The following is a 7,422-nucleotide window of genomic DNA, read 5'->3' on the forward strand; positions in this document are numbered from 1 at the left end:
CCATTGGAGAGTCTTTGGCTGCAGAAAAGAAAAATGGTCAGCAGACTGTGCTGTGTACTCCATGGCTGTCAACATTAAAGCAAAACCTCAGTTTAATAAAAGCAAATCAGATGGGCCATTGTTAGTCTGACACTTTTGGTCTGAACCGAAAAAGTGCTCAAAATTTTTTATTATTAGAAATTGATAATGCATCCTCAACTGAAAAAAAAAAAGTGATTTAAATGAATAAATGAACTGGATAAAGATAGAATCATTTAGGTTGGAAAAGACCCTGAAGACCGTCAAGTCCAACCATAAACCTAACACTGCCAAGTCCACCGCTAAGCCGTGTCCCTAAGCGCCACGTCTACACACCTCTTAAATACCTCCAGGGATGGTCACTCCACCGCTTCCCTGGGCAGCCTCTTCCAGTGCTTGACAACCCTTTCTGTGAAGAAACTTTTCCTAATATCCAATCTAAACCTTCCCTGGCGCAACTTGAGGCCGTTTCCTCTCGTCCTATCGCTTGTTACTTGGGAGAAGAGACTGACACCCACCTCGCTACAACCTCCTTTCAGGTAGTGGTAGAGAGCAATGAGGTCTCCCCTGAGCCTCCTTTTCTCCAGGCTAAACAACCCCAGTTCCCTTAGCTGCTCCTCATAGGACTTGTGCTCTAGACCCCTTCACCAGCTTCCTTGCTCTTCTTTGGACACGCTCCAGCACTGCAATGCCTTTCTTGTAGTGAGGGGCCCAAAACTGAACACAGTATTTGAGGTGTGGTCTCACCAGTTTACCTTATTAAAGATGGAGTGGGTGGCAGTATGTGTTGTTAAGATTGCCTGATAGTTTTGACTCCCTAAGGAATGCTGAGAAGTTTTTAAGCACTGGAATGCAGCTTAACTTTATTTCTCTAACACTGAAGTAGTTCTGATTATCATTCTATTTGGCATGCAATATAAAGTGCTCTATTTCCCTTCTTCCTGCACATTTAAACTATAGCTTGGTTTTCATTGTAGTTTAGAAACACTAAGTCTATCTGTTAACAATGAAACATAGATTATCATGGCCAGAACTTGTCTAAACAGATGACAGAGAAGTGCAATTTTGTTTGTTTGTTGAAGCAACTGGGGTTTTTACATAAGAGAAGAATTCCAGCTTCCTTGCAACACTGAAATGACACAAATTGCAACATGGTTCTTCTGTTGCCTTCTGAAATTAATACATTTTGACATAATATTTGCATAGATTTTAAAGTCCCATAGAGCATAAAGATTAAATATTTAATCATATGCAAGTGATGCTATGCTGGCTGGAAACAAAAAGTTATATGGGAGATGCTCTGCGATACGCAAGTTCATAATACGCAATGCTGACCACTTTCCGACAGGTGCATGAGTTCCCTCACTTCCTGCTAGGTTCTTTTTCTTTAATGCATTGCAACTCTGTCACAAGTTATCGTTCATGTTGTTGCTCTGTTTAGCATTTCTTCCTATCCCTAACACTTTTTATCTTGGAGGTGCAATGACCCTTGAAATCTAATTTTCTGTGTAAAAATTTTAAAGGGTCATGTACACTGACATATAGGAAAGCAGATCACGAATGCCTAAGAGACTCAGGATACCTGTTGTCATCTTACTTACCAAGTTCTGTAAAAGGGATGCAAATGACAACTGCCAATGTATTTCATACACATCATTACTCTCCCGCTGCCAGCATTTACATGCCGACCATGTCCAGTTTGGTGACTTAGTGGAGAAGGTTACGACAGGTTTCTGTGTGTGGAAGTCAAAACAGGATTAACTACAACTGGGAAATATGATGTAGATCTATTTAGATTCAGAGCCACCAAACAAATAATAAAGATAAATTTTTGTGAGTATGTGTTTCAAACTGAAAGAAGACAATGTGTTTTAACCCTTGGAACAGTATTAGTATGGTGCTAATAGGACTACCAGACAGACCTTAGAAATTCAGTCTTATCTGGAGGTGGGGTGGTGATCAGAAAAGGTCATCTAATACAATGCCTCCCACTCTTCAGTGTTCAGACTTGATTTCTTTTAATCAAGAACTTTTCCATGCTTCATTATAGTACTTAGCTCCTGGTGAATAAATAACATATTTGGAAGGTGACAGGCTTGCTCGATGTTTGTAATGCCATTGAGACCAAGTTCTAACCCAATAGTCTAGTCACACTAACTCTAAACTAATGTGTGGGTCTTTCAGTCTAAGGGTGTAGATTAACAGTGAAGGTGAGGAATGAGCAGTGAAGCTTCATGGCTGCTGGAAGATAAAAACAGTGCAAACTGCACTGCAGATGAAGTAATTAATGCAGCTATGTCATATGCTGGCTTTGCATTCTTCTCCCCCTACCCCTCCTTGACTATAAATTGCACTGACAAACCCAGAAGCTGAGATCCAAGTCGCCTGTATGCTTCCTGGCTCACAGGTAGGAATTCAGTTTGATCCAGTGTTCTGTCTTCTAAATGGGATGTGAGGGATGATCCTGTACATAGGAGAGCAGTATGTGCAGCTCCACTGCTTGTGCTGATTTTGATGCTGCCAGTGTGGATTTTTTAAGAAATAGCTGTGCCCCCTCTGCAGTCGCAAACTACTGTTGTGCAGAAATTCTTGATCTACATCTTATTCTTCAAGCAGTGTGTTTAATTAAGAATTGGAAACTGCATCAATCCCTTTTATCCCTATCGATGATTGGCAGATCCATAATTTTATCAGATGTGACTCTCCCCCCCCCCCCTTGAATTGTTCTATATCTTATGTTAGAAAGGGATACTGTTTATAGCATAAAACGGGATTTCATAAAGCAATAGTAAATAAACCTGAACTTTTGTGTGTACAGTAGAGATTTGCTAAACAATGGGAGACACTTAAAATTTTTCCTAGCTATGAAAAGTTTGAGGTTTAGGGGTTTGTTTTGTTTTGGTTTTTTCATAGAAATGGCGACACATTCTCACCTCATGCCTTTCTTTTGTAATTCCAAATCATACCTGTCAATTAAAATTTGCTGAATCAATTAACATCAGCCTTAACTGCTTCAGAGTCTCAGCTCTTACCCTTCTTACTCATCTTTTCCAGTGGGTGAAGAGCTCTGAGTAGCTCTTTTTTATTCTCCAAGATGGTTTCTTTCCAGTTGATCTGTTGTAACATTTATCCCCTAATCATGGTGGCTGGGAAATGGGGTGTAAGTTGGGAATCGGGAAAAGTGTATGTCCTTCTATCCTTCTGCTCCCCATTTAAGAATTCTCATTAAGAATCTACTCTTCATTCAAAATTAACTTTCTTAATTAGGAAAGTTTCAACTCTTAATTTGAAAGTAACTTGCTTAATTTGCATGGTGCTCCTTTAGTTGTAGTTTTCTGAAAATAACACTAAAACATTATTTTTTGTTGTACAGAGTTAATAATTGCTATATAATTATGTTACATATTTCTTCTGTGAGCTTCAGACAAAAAGTAAACATGAGTTTGGGAATTGCTTCATTTAAAACATGGAGAATTTTAGGAACACTCTTCTGCTCCAAAAGCTACTTAAATCTTTCTTTTCTTCTCTGCTTCTACTTATTATGTGATTTTAAAAAATTTGCCTTAGGCCCCTCTCATCCCACTAGGAACAGGAAGACACTAAAGCAAAGGCAAACCATGTCAAATGCCACGCAAAATGGAAGTGTATCAGTAGATAATGCTAGTCCTGTCAGTTCATTTTTGTGGTATGAGGAGTTTATGTAACAGTGTTCATCACTGATGAATGCTGAAATACAGAAAATTTGAGTTTGGGCAGGGGAAGAGAAAGAGGGAGGCTCAGACTATATCTGGCCTTGTTCACTAGTGTTATGTATAAACCCAACTGAGTTTCTTCCTTGGAAAATGTTTCATAATGTCACTTTTTAAAAATGCATCTACGTGAGTTGAATGTTTATTATATTTCTTAGTCTTTAATTGACATTTCCTGGTACATCAGTTTTGCAGATAAATCAACCTCTTCTATTTAGTCAGGAAAATGCATTGGCTGCATAATATTTATCACATTGTAAGAACATATTGATATTATTGTCACTTTTGCCTGACCATATGCTTGGACTTGAACAGACTGAAGTAATTCCTGTCTTCTTAATGTGTTAAATATAAAAGTTTTAATGTGGAATAGACTACAAATTAGGCAGGGAAAATTCTGAGGAATTTTTTTAAAGCCATCTTAAACACAGAAGGATTGTTGAAGTCAGGTAGCCTCAGTTCCTGTAAGCAACTTGTAGGGGGAAGCAGTTGGGATGGTTGCATCATTCTGATTTTCTATGTGTGTCCACCTAAATTTAAAAAAAAAGAAAAAAAAAAAGGGCAGCCCGTTACTGAGAGACTGTTCAGGAAGATTTCAGTCTTTAAAATATTGCTGATGTTAGTGTGATCCTTAGTCACAGCTGCAACACTGCAGTGTGTCCGTAGCATTTTTCTATGCCTGTGCCTATTTTGTTCACCAGTAACAGAACTGGAAGTGTTTTTATGTATTCATCCTTTACTGTGATGAGCCTTTCGGCATTGTAAATTGTTCCATTTAATGGGAGAATAGAATGGCAACTCTGTCAGTTGTTGGCTCTGCTATGATTTGAGTACTTTGTGTGTATTGGTAAATACACACATTTCACTGATAAATGAAATGGATTTGCTGCAGTAATTCTTCCACACTTAAAGTAGATCATAACATTTGAAGGTGAGTTTTATTTCCTTCAGTATAAAATTATGTCTTTATTTCCTTATTCTGCATCTGTTTCACTATTAAAAAGTCCTATAGAAAATGAAAGCATCTATAAAATTGATAATTTTTGCTTTTCTGTAGAACTTTATGGTTGATTTTTGAAGACTAAAGATTCAGGTTGTACATTCTGTAATCACCTGTTGTTTGATTCCTAGCAATTAATTTTGGATTTACATTCCTTGTAAAAAGGATTCATTTTGGACTTGGTATGAAAAATCATGGAATGGTTGAGGACAGAAGGGACCCCAGAGAGCCATCTAGTCCAATCTCCCTGCCCAAAGCAGAGTCAGCTAGAGCAGGTTACTCAGGTCCATGTCCAGTTGAGTTGTGAATATCTTCAGGAACAGAGACTCCTCAACCTCTCTCAGCAAATTGTTCCAGTGTTTGATCACCATTACAGTAAAAAAGCTTTTTTTTTTTTAATGTTTAAACAGAATTCTTTGTATTCCACTTTGTGCCCGTTACCTCTTGTCCATTCACTGTGCATCAATAAGAGTCTGGTTCCATCTTCTTTTCTCACTCCTGTTCAGTATTTATACACATTGGTAAGATCCCCCCTGAGCATTCTCTTCTCAAGACTAAACGATCACTTTGAACTCTGAACAATTGAGATGGCACTGTTCATGTGTGTACCTTAGAATTTGCTGGAAAGTAACAATTTCAGCGAAGACATGATACTTTCATCTATTTGGTAATGTTCTATTTGGCATTGTGCCTGTACATTATGGCTGATGTTTGCACAGCTGTTAGGAATTGCTCACAAAGAGACTTGCAGTAGGGAATCTAGCTCATAATGTTAGATACACAAGACTTCATCTTTTCAAAATCTACAGATTTTCAATCCAAAAGGATAAAAAGAAAATATTTTTCAAGTATTTTAAAACCCATTCTTAGTAATGTTAGTTCATTGTGTTCTATGAAGTTTCTAAAAAACACATTTATATTTGCTGTGGAATTTAGGGATACTACTCACGTCTGCTAGATGCTTTGCAGTGAACAAGGAGATGATTGAGAGTTGGACTAGATGACCTTTAGAGAGGTCCCTTCCAACCCGAACTATTCTATGATTCTAAGTTTTCTACACCAAAGACGTGCTATTAAGATAGGACAATGGGTTGAGGTAGCAAGAGGAATTTAACTTGCCAGTGTTGATTGGCAGAAGACAATATTGATCACAAAAGTAATCCAGGTGTGCCCACATCAGCCCTGGCAAAAGTTTTTATTCTTACTGCAACAAAACAGAATTTTATTAGTAGATTTGAAGGGAAGTAGTAAAATCACAGAAATTTTTGGGGAATTCCTTTAAAAAACGAGAAACAGTTTCAGATGAAACTCAAAGGTGTAGATTATAGAATGTCACAAGTAAGCAGAGTTTTGTATTGTGGTATGCTTAATGGTCAGCTCCCATTGAATCCCTCATAGAATTCCACTTAGGAATTCGGGTAGCTATCTTCACTAGTGCTGTAGTTTGAGAGAGAGAGAAGTCAGAAACATAATTCCTTTTGGAAGATAAATGCATCACGAATCAAACAACTACCTTTCACACTTAGGTGCACGAGAGAAATGATGTGGGCTTCTTTTTTTCTCCTAGTTTAGGCAGTCTCTGTTATGTTGCTGTAGCCCAACTTAATAGATTGTTTTCTGTTGCATTCAATCTTCAACATCTCACCAATAAACATCTCATAAGTGAGTGTGTGTTGGAAGGCTCAACTGAAAACAGTGTCTGAATACGTTTGCTGTGCATACAAGAAATGCTTAGAGAGTTTCAGGAAGAAGTGTTTCTCCTGATTCTGGGACACTTAATTTTTTTGTTTTCCTTTGATAGCTGAATCATTTCCAGCCAAATGGTGGAGGCTCCCTTCCGGTCTGTGTTTCTTGGTGTCTTTCTCATGGACACACAGAACAGGAAGGCGAATTTGAACATAACAAATTCTTTCCCGACGTGGAGCTCAGAAGCAAACCTAGACCTAAGTTCCTAGTTCTGCATGCTGATGGAAATGGGTGGTTATATCTAATATATCCTTAAATTACAGCTCAAAGTGAAGGAAAAATACAGTGCAAGGACAATCCATAAGTTGGGGTTTTTTTTTACTTACAGATGTTAATGTTCACTTTTATAAAAGGAAGGAGAATTTGTATTCACAAACTAGTTTCTAATGCTGTTGTATGGTTGTGAGAGAGAAATGATTAAGCAGAGCAACAAAGAGAATTAAAGATTAAAGGCTGCTGGGTGTTCTGTTTCTGTAAACACTTCTGTATTCTGAATTAAATAGCATGCAGCTTTTCAAAGCCAAACTGTTCTAACTTCTGGGCCAGGTAGTGACGAAACTTACTGAGATTTAGATGTCATATATGATACAAAGTTCAGTTGAATTGCATGTGTAATGATCTGCTTTAGGGCCTGATCCAAGACCCCTTTTGAGCAACCTGTCACATTTCTGAGATGTCCTGGCAAGAACAGCCAGATTGAACGAACACAGATTCCAGTCTATTGGAGAACACTGCAATCAGCAACATTTCTGCAATTTGGCCATAGATTGGAATTAAGCCCACACTATCTTTCGCTTATTTTTTAGTGACACACTTATCTTTGTTCTGTCCTTTAGAGTTGTAAAAAGCTTTTAACCACAGAGTGGGCTCAGTGGAATATTCCTTTGCCTTAGCAGCTTCAGCACTAAT

At 38.0% G+C, this 7,422-nt stretch overlaps 1 protein-coding gene across 1 annotated transcript in view; it reads left to right on the forward strand.

Moving 5' to 3' along the window:
• Nucleotides 1–7,422, forward strand: part of PPFIA2 (protein tyrosine phosphatase, receptor type, f polypeptide (PTPRF), interacting protein (liprin), alpha 2) — a 356,094-nt gene that overhangs the window by 39,512 nt on the left and 309,160 nt on the right. The window lies entirely within an intron of this gene.

This window comes from Pygoscelis adeliae, unplaced genomic scaffold (assembly GCF_000699105.1).
Source record: "Pygoscelis adeliae isolate BGI_AS28 unplaced genomic scaffold, ASM69910v1 Scaffold113, whole genome shotgun sequence".
Classification (NCBI taxonomy): Eukaryota; Metazoa; Chordata; class Aves; order Sphenisciformes; family Spheniscidae; genus Pygoscelis; species Pygoscelis adeliae.